The sequence below is a fragment of the Drosophila yakuba genome, chromosome 2L (genome assembly GCF_016746365.2).
Source record: "Drosophila yakuba strain Tai18E2 chromosome 2L, Prin_Dyak_Tai18E2_2.1, whole genome shotgun sequence".
Taxonomy (NCBI): Eukaryota; Metazoa; Arthropoda; class Insecta; order Diptera; family Drosophilidae; genus Drosophila; species Drosophila yakuba.
The window spans coordinates 21,222,691-21,234,485 of NC_052527.2; positions in this window are offsets into that span (position 1 = coordinate 21,222,691).

The following is an 11,795-nucleotide window of genomic DNA, read 5'->3' on the forward strand; positions in this document are numbered from 1 at the left end:
CAACAAGACAGCGACATGTACCGTAGTGGAAACCATAACCCAGACACGGATCTACAGCCCCATAGAAGGACTCCTGGTTATCCTCAACGAAAACCATCGACGTTAAAACCATGCCAGCCATAGAACCCATCAACCTTCAACAACTGCACCTCAGTACGCTCAAAACCAAGTGGACTATCAACACCATGCAGAGCAAAGCGGCGGACCACTTAACAACGATATGTATATTGATCGCAAGCTCTATCGTACTAGCAATCGCCGCATGGATCTGGAGGAAAGACAAGATTATCTACGCAACTACTTCCCTGCCAGCCACTGGAACTCCAGCCATACCTTCGTTGGGGCCTTCGTTCCGTCTTGAGGGGGGAGGAGTTATCGGTGACGGCATAAGCTTGCCCTCACCTTCCCCGAAACCCCCACGGGTAAAAGCCTAAACTAAAGGCACTCAACCCGGAACAGAACCAGCAGAGTCAGCACCGGGGCAGCAGCAGATCGCCAACAGAGGATTCCGCCGAACCCGCGGACTGGAGTCGGGGCATCCGCCCAAGAATGCAGCGTAAACAAAACAGCACTCGAATTGTAGCCAACATATAAAACTGAAATGAAATACAAAATCACTCTTGATCGAGAAACAGAACCAGAAGGTTGTTATTATTCTTTACATCAAAGCTTAAACTTCAGGAATATATCACAACTTAAACCGGACCACGACTTAACTCGCGCTGTAACTCGACCCACCCTCTAATTCGGTTTGTGCTTTTGATATAAAGCTTGGCGGCTCCGGTCAAAAGTTGTTTACCATAGATAAATCTTTGCAAATTGTCCCAGCCTACGGTTACTGCAACGTCTTCGAACTCAGACAACCAATGATTGACGTCTTCGTGGTCTGAGCAAGAAAATTATGAAATGCTGTCTTGGACATCGCGTAGAGTAAATCTCGAGCCTACGTGGTGACTAACATCTTGATAATTAGATGAACCCGAAACACATACTGCATCCTCATCCTCACCGCCCGCATCTGTGCCATAGTGTTCAAATAATCTGTCCTGCAAAGCGCTCTTTCGCCCATTGGTATCCAAACCCAATTCCGTTAATTTTGCTTTTAAAAAAGGCACGGTCAATTCGAGAATTTGTCTAGCATCCATGTTAGTGCGTGAGCCGTTTACAAATTAATTTAAATGTTAAACAATGAATTCAAAAATATTAAACAATGTTAAACAAATTTTAAAACCAATTTTTTAAATGCGCAACCTCTCGCTCACCCAACCAGTTGTTACGACTCTCTTCCGCCGCACTTCTCGTCTCTTCAATGTCGTCGTATTTAAGTTCTTCTGCGTTGCGAAATTCGTCTTCGCCGTTACCTCGCTCCGTATTGCGTTACGGATCACGTCGTCGATTGCTCTTACGTCGCCGTCTCTGCTCCTTCTCTTCGTTATTTCGTCGTTTTCTTCAAAAATATGTACTCATATACTCGTCGCTGTGCAAAACTAGTTGTTGCAATATTGCCAGCTCCAAGTTTTGCCCCTATTTGCGTCTCTGCTGCTGTTTTTATTTCTTTGTCGTTCCCGTCGAAATGCACGTATTTTGTTGCACGCTTGATCCTTCTCACGCCGTCGATGCTTCTCTTGTTTTTGCGTCGTATGATCTCCTCTACTCCTTTACTGTTTCCTTCTTTATTTGGTTTGTCGTTGCCGTTGTCGTTATCCTCTCGTTGTCGTTATCCTCTCTTTGTCGTTGCTTTGAAATTCGTCGTTTCTTTCGCCAGCTCTATCCGCTCTTCAATACGGAATTTCACCACGAAAAATTCTTGTTTCGACACGTCTTCAAAATGCCCAAGAACTTTCATGTGCACGTCGAAAGACTTTCTACTAGCCTCACCGTTGCACTTGCGTCGTCGTTGCAACCGTCGCTTAAATATTCTTTCAAAGGGTCTCTTCTTTGTCGAAAAAAGATCCAGAATTTGCTCCAGTTTTGCTTCGTCGAATTGTCGCACGCCAGTTTCTCTTCTCCTTCGTTCTCTCAAATTCGTTAGTGTTAATGCACTTTTATTAATTATACCCGTTACTTGTAGAGTAAAAGGGTATACTAGATTCGTTGAAAAGTATGTAACAGGCAGAAGGAAGCGTTTCCGACCATATAAAGTATATATATTCTTAATCAGGATCAATAACCGAGTCGATTTGGCCATGTCCGTCTGTCCGTCCGTATGAACGTCGAGATCTCAGGAACTACAAAAGCTAGAAAGTTGAGATTAGGAATGCAGACTCCAGGGACATAGACGCAGCGCAAGTTTGTCGAATCATGCTGCCACGCCCACTCTAACGCCCACAAACCGCCCAAAACTGCCACGCCCACACTTTTAAAAAATGTTTTAATATTTTTTCATTTTTGTATTGGTCTTGTAAATTTCTATCGATTTGCAAAAAAACTTTTTGCCACGCCCACTCTAACGCCCACAAACCGCCCAAAGCTGCCACGCCCACACTTTTGAAAAATGTTTTGATATTTTTTCATTTTTGTATTAGTCTTATAAATTTCTATCTATTTGCCAAAAAACTTTCGGCCACGCCCACTCTAACGCCCACAAACCGCCAAAAACTGTCCTTCGCACTTACACTAGCTGAGTAACGGGTATCAGATAGTCGGGGAACTCGACTATAGCGTTCTCTCTTGTTTTTTTCTTTGAACGTTCCCGGACGAGCCCCCAAAATTTTTTGTAGGGGTAATACCAATTAAGTTTATTATTTTGGGTATTGTTCACAAAGTTTGAAATTAATAATTATAAAAATGAAAAGAACTACGACTCTCGCAGTAATGAACGCATCCACTGACTTCGTTAAAAATTCTGCAGCATGATAATGCGAACTTACTCCAATCCCACATTATTATATTTCATTAGGTTTCGATCTGGAATTGTTCCTTTCTTCAGATATCTTACCCCAATATCATCTAGGGATAAATGATCATGGCATATAAACAGTGATGAAGTGCTTGCCACAAAATCATTTCACACAATTCATTTCATTAAACTTGGGATCCTCTTCAGGAAACCTAAACAATTTAAGAGTTGGGAAATCGCGCTAAGATTTCTGGCACTGTGCTAAACTGCACTTGTTCCCACTTATGTTTGCCCTTTCCTTTTCGGCCATAGCCATAGGGCAATTCCAATGTGCCAATAAAATCCCAATATATTAAAAATAAAAAATTTTAATTCTAACCTTTTCCAAAAAGCAGCAAAAGCAGAAGCACGTAGTATTAGCGCGTAAAATTACGAAATTAGGTTTAATTCAGTTAACTGAAATTTTCTCTTATTTTTCACTACCAATCGCAATTTATATTCGCACTTATATTTCCGTATTTTAGCAATGCAACAAAACGTCTTTAATTGATCGTAAACAAAATTTTATAGCGAAATTTAAAATAAATGGAGGAGCTCTACGTTTAGTCAGCTTTAAGCAAAACGTATGAAAAAAAGGAAATTACCTTTAAAAAATAGAGAGCCTGGAGCCAGTTGAAAAGCCAGCACGAAAAAATCGTGTGCAACAAAATCGTATGGCGTAACGCATCTTGTTATACCCGTTACTCGTAGAGTAAAAGGGTATACTAGATTCGTTGAAAATTATGTAACAGTCAGAAGGAAGCGTTTCCGACCATATAAAGTATATATATTGATCAGGATCAATAGCCGAGTCGATCTGGCCATGTCCGTCTGTCTGTCCGTATTAACGTCGATATCTCAGGAACTATAAAAGCTAGAATGTTGAGATTAGGCATACAGACTCCAGAGACGTAGACTCAGCGCAAGTTTGTTGATTCATGTTACCAAGCCCACTCTAACGCCCACAAACCGCCCAAAACTCCCACGCCTAATTTAATAAAAAAAAAATAATTTAATATTTTTTCATTTTTGTATTGGTCTTGTAAATTTCTATCGATTTGCTAAAAAACTTTTTGCCACGCCTACAAACCGCCCAAAGCTGCCACGTTCACACTTTTGAAAAATGTTTTTATATTTTTTCATTTTTGTAGTCTTGTTTATTTTTATCTATTTGCCAAAAAATGTTTTGCCTTGCCCACTCTAACGCCCACAAACCGCCAAAAACTGTCAGTATGGAAATTTCTCCTTTGCACTTCGGTCTTACACCTGCAACTCAGCCGATCGCTCGGTGGCTCAGACAGCGAGGGAGCGCAATGCGGACGTACTGCTCCTGAGTGAACCATACCTTTCGGGTGTGGGTAACTCCGTGGTGCTCGATGAACTAGGCAAGGCGGCTATCAAGTGTCACACCAGCCTACCTGTGGAAGAGTGCGAAAACATACCAAAGCGCGGCATCGCATACGCCAAGATAAAAGGAGTGCACTTCTACAGCTGCTATGCTCCACCTAGCGACAGCCCGGAGCAATTCGAGGACATGCTTAGAAAGCTTGTTTACCATGCAAGAGGGCGCAGACCAACAGTCATAGGAGGTGATCTCAATGCCTGGGCCACTGAATGGGGCAGCCGAACTTCCAACACAAGAGGACGTGCAGTGACTGAGGCCATGAACCTGATAGACCTCGTTTTGCTAAACGACGGCCTCAAGCCGACCTTTAATAACGACAGAGGCTCGTCTCACATCGATAACACCTTCTTTAGCAGTGTTATAGCGGCCAACGCAAACTGGATGGTGCAAGAAGACATAACCCTGAGCGACCATAACCTGATCTCGTTCCGTGTACGTACAAGGAGGCCGATGCCCAGACAGCGGAAATGTGCACTAGGGCCAGTATGGGACATCAAAAAGCTGGATGAGGATATGCTGACCTACCAGTTTGAATCCATGGAGACCACAAATGGACATGCGGAGACCAAGGTGACATCGCATATGAACATGCTCAAAGCAACATGCGACGCAGTGATGCCGAGGAAAACAAATGCGAAACGCAAGCCCCCTGTTTACTGGTGGAGCGCCTCTTTACACCAGCTCCGCACGGAATGCCTAAGGGCGAGAAGACAAGCGCAGCGATCCAGAGGACAATCGCACCACACCCAATGCACGGAGGCATACAAAGCGAAGCGAGTCGAGCACAAAAACAGAATATCTGCAGCAAAGGCAAATGCATTTAAGGACTTGCTTGCAAGCGTTGACGACGACCCCTGGGGTATTGCCTACAAAAAAGGCAGGAAAAAACTTAACGTCGCTGGTGGAGGAACCCCTCAGGACCCAGTCGCACTGGCCAGCATCGTGTCTGATCTATTCCCAAGCCAAGACACGTTATGGCAACCCGCTCTAGAAGCCCCCGCCTCCGATTTTCCGTGTATCACAGCATGCGAAGTCGTCGAAGCAGCGAAGAGGATCAAGCCGAACAAAGCACCCGGCATTGATGGTATTCCTGGGTTAATCGTCAAGGCCGCTGCCACCGCAAGACCCGAGGTCTTCAGGGAGGCCTTCCAACAATGTCTTCTGGAAGGAGTCTTCCCCAAGCGGAAGTGGAAGACAATGAAACTTGTCCTTCTGCCAAAAAGGCAAGGGGCATGCAAACGCAGCAGGCAGCTATCGCCCCCTATGCGTGCTGGACATTGTGGGCAAACTGTTTGAGCGCATCCTATACACTCGCATAGAAGACATCACCGAGAGCCCCACAGGCCTTCATTGCCAACAGTATGGCTTCCGTAAAGGGAAGAGCACGATTGATGCTCTCACAGCCGTAACTGAAGTGGCGAAGAACGCACTTGATGGCGACCGATGGTTAGGCGGCAGTAAACAGTACTGTGCCATCATCACACTCGACGTGAAGAACGCGTTTAATTCAGCGAGATGGCCCATTATCCTCGGCGCAATGCGTAACATGGGCATACCCGGCTATCTACGAAGCATAGTTGGCAACTACTTCAGGGAACACACGCTGTGGTATGTAGCTGAAGCTGGTCCAAGATGCCACCAAGTCTCTGCAGGGGTTCCACAAGGGTCGGTACTGGGACCGATCTTGTATCATGTATGATGGGATCCTGAAGATTAGCAAGCCGAGAGGCGTGGAGCTACACTGCTTCGCCGACGACGTTGCGGTAATAACGGTGGCAAAGACAATTCGGATGACGCAGCGCATGCTCTTTTAGGCATTATACCCATTGACCTGGAGATAAAGCGCCAATATCTAGTGCGTGAAGGTGTTGACTAAACGGAGATCCGCGAGTGGATTCGTGGAGTCTGGCAGACTAGGTGGTAAGGGTCGCAACGTGGACGATGGACGTACCAGCTTATACCTGACCTAACGGAATGGGCAGAGTGTGAGCACAAAGTGGTGGACTACCACATGACCCAGTTCCTAACGGACCATGGTTGTTTCCGATGGTACCTGTTTAGGTTCCACCATGTGGATACAGCGCAATGCCTCTTTTGCATAAACGCGGTGGAAACAGCAGAACACATCCTCCTGCACTGCTCCAGGTTTGCTGTGGAGAAGGTCCAACTGGAGTCGCTCGCTGGTGCACCTCTCAGCCCAAGAGGCCTGATTGCCGCTATGTTGGCGAACAAGGACGTTTGGAAAGGGGCTCACGAAATCATAGTCCGCATAATGAAGCGTGTCCGCAAGGACGAGATGGCCAACAGAAATGACGGATGAGGAGTACTCCCGTGTGGTGGCGGGGTAAGAATTCTACCACAGTTCGCTCGGCTTGTCGTAAGAGGCGACTAGAGTCAAAGAAGGAGCGCCATGCAACAGCTCAGCGCACAAGTAGAGGGAGAGCGATTCAGCATCACATCCTGCTCACCGATGAAATACTTTGACTGGCAGTCCCGGTGAGCATGTCAAGGACAGGAGATGGAGCGGAGGTTTTTGTTTAGTACGTAGGCATAACTCTACTTGGAGGGTTATGAATCGTGCATGCCATCTACGGTCGGTAGACCGCTTCATACTCATCAGTAGACAAAACAACACATCAACGCAGCGATAACGCAAACCAAAATGACAAAATTATTAAAGCGTCCATCGACGTAGCCTCGAATAACATCCGCTCTCATTCCCCTTCCACCATTCCTTCGTCCCCTATTCCCTGTACCCCCTACCAATCTAAACAATCGAATCTAAACAAATAAAACCTATCCCCTGCATCATTTGATCTATATAAAACAAGAGAGAACGCTATAGTCGAGTTCCCCGACTATCTGATACCCGTTACTCAGCTAGTGTAAGTGCGAAGGACAGTTTTTGGCGGTTTGTGGGCGTTAGAGTGGGCGTGGCAAAAAGTTTTTTCGCGAAAAGATAGAAATTTACAAGACTAATACAAAAATGAAAAAATATCAAAACATTTTTCAAAAGTGTGGGCGTGGCAGCTTTGGGCGGTTTGTGGGCGTAAGAGTGGGCGTGGCAAAAAGATTTTTTGCAAGTCGATAGAAATTTTCAAGACCAATACAAAAATGAAAAAATATTAAAACATTTTTCAAAAGTGTGGGCGTGGCAGTTTTGGGCGGTTTGTGGGCGTTAGAGTGGGCGTGGCAAAAAGTTTTTTTGCAAATCGATAGAAATTTACCATACCAATACAAAAATGGAAAAATATCAAAACATTTTTTAAAAGTGTGGGCGTCGCAGTTTTGGGCGGTTTGTGGGCGTTAGAGTGGGCGTGGCAACATGAATCGACAAACTTGCGCTGCGTCTATGTCTCTGGAGTCTGTGTGCTTAGTCTCAACTTTCTAGCTTTTGTAGTTCCTGAGATCTCGACGTTCATACGGACAGACAGACGGACAGACGGACAGACGGACGGACAGACGGACATGGCCAAATCGACTCGGCTATTGATCCTGATCAAGAATATATATACTTTATATGGTCGGAAACGCTTCCTTCTGCCTGTTACATACTTTTCAACGAATCTAGTATACCCTTTTACTCTACGAGTAACGGGTATAAAAATATCAAAACATTTTTCAAAAGTCTGGGCGTGGCAGCTTTGTGTGGTTTGTGGGCGTTACAGTGGGCCTGGCAAAAAGTTTTTTGGCAAATCGATAAAAATTTACAAGACTAATACAAAAATTAAAAATTATCAAAACATTTTTCAAAAGTGTGGGCGTGGCAGTTGTGGGCGTTAGAGTGGGCGTGGCAATAAACTTGCGCTGCTTCTATGTCTCTGGAGTCTGTATGCTTAATCTCAACTTTCTAGCTTTAGTAGTTCCTGAGATCACGACGTTCATACGGACGGACAGACGGACGGACAGACGGACATGGCCAGATCGACTCGGCTATTGATCCTGATCAAGAATATATGGTCGGAAACGCTTCCTTCTGCCTGTTAGGTACTTTTCAACGAATCTAGTATACCCTTTTATTCTACGAGTAACGGGTATAATTAAAGAAAGCCAACATAGTGCAGTTACTCAACATTGTGCAGATAAAGACTATTGCAACCTTGTCATTTATCCGAAAAAACCAATAAACTATTTCAAAAAACAAATAATTTTCCGATAAAAGGAATAAATAAAGTAGATTATTCAACAATATTTGGTAACTCCATTACCACAATTCAATATAATGTAGTGACATTCCGAAACAAATTTTACTTGATCATTACCATTTTTATATAGAGCGACGTAGATTTTGAAATTATTCAAAGAGCACATATGAGAAATTATTAATACCACCTTAACTAAAGAAATTCGCAGTCTCTTCCTATTAAAGAATGTTAGTTTATACGCCGAGTTTAATGGAATCATACTTCAATCCCATGAAAGACTTTTACACCCAAATATACAGAAAATGACAAAACTACTTCCAGATAGCCCACTACTGATGCAGCATATGCACTTTGGCTAAAACAGAACATAGACACACCAACGCCTTTTAAAATCACACCGAATCCTGAACATTTCCGACACAAATTTGTGGTAGATATTTATTCATCTAAGGGAAAACAAATTAAAAAATTGAAAGTCATAACATTGGCTAGAATTAAGTCAACCCTAACTCGGAATTGATCAAGCTACTAAAATCTTGATTGGTCCAGATCGACACGACTATTGATCCTGATCAAGAATATATATACTATATATGGTCGGAAACGCTTTCTTCTGCCTGTTACATACTTTTCAACGAATGTAGTATACCCTTTTACTCTACTTGTAACGGGTATAAAAATGAAAAAAACCGTATAAAAAATTCATCCTGGGCAACACCTCCGTATGAACGTCGAGATCTCAGGGACTACAACAGGTAGAATGTTCAGATTAAGCATACAGACTCCAGAGACATAGACGCAGTTTCTCGATTTGTGTTCCCACGCCCACTAGAACGACCACAAACCGCCCAAAACTGCCATGCCCACACTTTTGTAAAATGTTTTGATATTTTTCCATTTTTATACCCGTTACTCGTAGAGTAAAACAACATGAATCGACAAACTTGCGCTGCTTCTATGTCTTTGGAGTCTGTATGCTTAATCTTAACTTTCTAGCTTTTGTAGTCCCTGAGATCTCGACGTTCATATGGACGGACAGACGGACGGACAGACGGACATGGCCATATGGACTCGACAATTGATTCTGCTCAAGAATATATTTACTGTATATGGCCGGAAACGCTTCCTTTTGCCTGTTACATACTTTTCACCGAATCTTGTCCACCCTTTTACTCTACGAGTAACGGGTAAAATTAAACAAAAGAGAATGCACTAGCCGAGTTCCCCGACTATCTGATATCCTTTATTTAGCTAGTGGAAGTGCGAAGGAAAAATTTCAGCACTGACAGTTTTTGGCGGTTTATGTGCGTTAGGGTCGATAGAAATTCGATAGAAATTTACAAGACTAATAAATTTACAAGGCGTGGCAGTTTTGCGCGGCTTGTTGGCGTTAGAGTCTACGTTTAAAAAAATTTTGTTTGAGAAATAGGTAAAAATTCACAAGACTAATAACAAATTACAAAACATTAAAACATTTTTATACCAGACCTTTTTATAACACCAACCACAATCTGAGGTAGGGGTAACCCTTCAACCATCCCGTTGAGTCAGACGGAACAATAAAGAAAATGCAGTTTGACGATAAAAGAGTGTCCGATGACCAGTTCAGCGGGCGCAATCGGTGACAGGGAAATTCTACTCCAGTAACAGTATTGACTCCCAAAATAGGGGAAATGTGCAAATATAATTTCTAGGTTGGAGCACTTGGCCTAGAAGACCGATGACAGAAGTAGCCCAGAAAAAGCTCTAAGCCGGTATAAAAAGACCTCAGCCCACCGATAAAGATTTCAATTCTCGGAAGGTCTATTTTTGGGAATTTAATTCTCCGGAGATTTATTATCGGGAGTTCAATTCGTGGGAAGTGTATTCTCGGGTATCATACACAAGTGAAGACGGTCTTAAGAGACAAGGACTTCGGCCCAAAGTAAAAAGTCGAAAGGAGCAAAGATCCAATCCTGCAGAAATTCCTGGATACCAGGACATAGACTGGAAAGATCAAGGGCCGGCAAAAGGAATACTCCTGAAAAAAACACTACAATCCTATCGTCTGCGCCAAAAGATATAAAAGAAGTCTCGAAATCGGCGGTAAGGAGTCCAAGGCATCCGACAATACCACCAACCATGGAAATCATTGTGTTACCGCCGTTATTTAAATTCAACCGCCAACTAGGCGAAAAAGGCGTAACCCTAAAAACCTTTGGTAAAAGTGTTACCCATGATCTGCGGTTATTGGATATGGCAACACTTGTACGACACTTGAGGAAACACTGGCGAAGGAGAAAAAACAATGTTTTTTAAAGCTGCTAAAATAAATTAAATAAAAATAAAAAAGGTTGTTTATTATTGATCTCCCTAGGCCCAAATCAATTAGTGCCTCAACACATTGACCACAAAGACTAGATCTTGGGCGTACAACCTACAATTAATTTCATCCCAGTGTTGTTAGTATTGCTGGCAATAATAAAATAAGTAAAGATCTACAAGCGATCAGTGCAAAGGCGTTCGGACCATCACCGTACCCTAGAAATGATCGGACCCAGAATTCCACAGCCCCAATAATGCATAGCGCGGGAAACGGACTCCGCTTATCAGATATAAGCAGTGTAGCGAACATAACAATCCGTCACTTAAAACTCACTTGACTACAGCCGAACATAAAATAAAAGCCGGCAAAACAAATAAACAAAGAATAAGAAAGGCGGCGCTTTTTTTTTTAGCACGCCCATCCTAACGCACACAAGCGGCTCAAAGCTGCCGCGCCCACACTTTTAAAAAATATATCGATATTTTTTTATTTTTTAGTTTTGTAATTTTCTATCGATTTGTCAAAAAAAAATTTTGTGTGACAAATCACTCAATACTGCCACGCCCACACTTTTGAAAAATGTTTTGATACTTTTTTATTAAGACCTGTAAATTTCTCTCGCTTTGCCAAAGTAAAGTAAAGCGGTGCATTTTTTTTTTGCCACGCCCCGTCTATCTCACACACACCGCCAAAGACTCAGTGTACATATTTCTCCTACGCACTTCCATTAGCTGAGTAACAGGTATCAGATAGTCGGGGAACTCGACTATAGTGTTATCTCTTGTTTTTTCGCCTAATTTTGAGGTTCATAATAGTAATTAAAATAAAATTTCAGATCCTTTTAAACCTTAAAATGTAGTTAGAAAACTTATTCAAAACATTATTGGGCAAGTGTTGCTATTTTATTTTTCGCAGGTGTATATATATGGGATATATTAATATCCATTGGAACGATTTATATCTAACTACAGTGTACTCGTAGAGTAACAGGAAGAAGCGTTTCCGAACATATAAAGTATATATATATGTATATATTTTGATCAGGATCAATAGCGAAGTCGA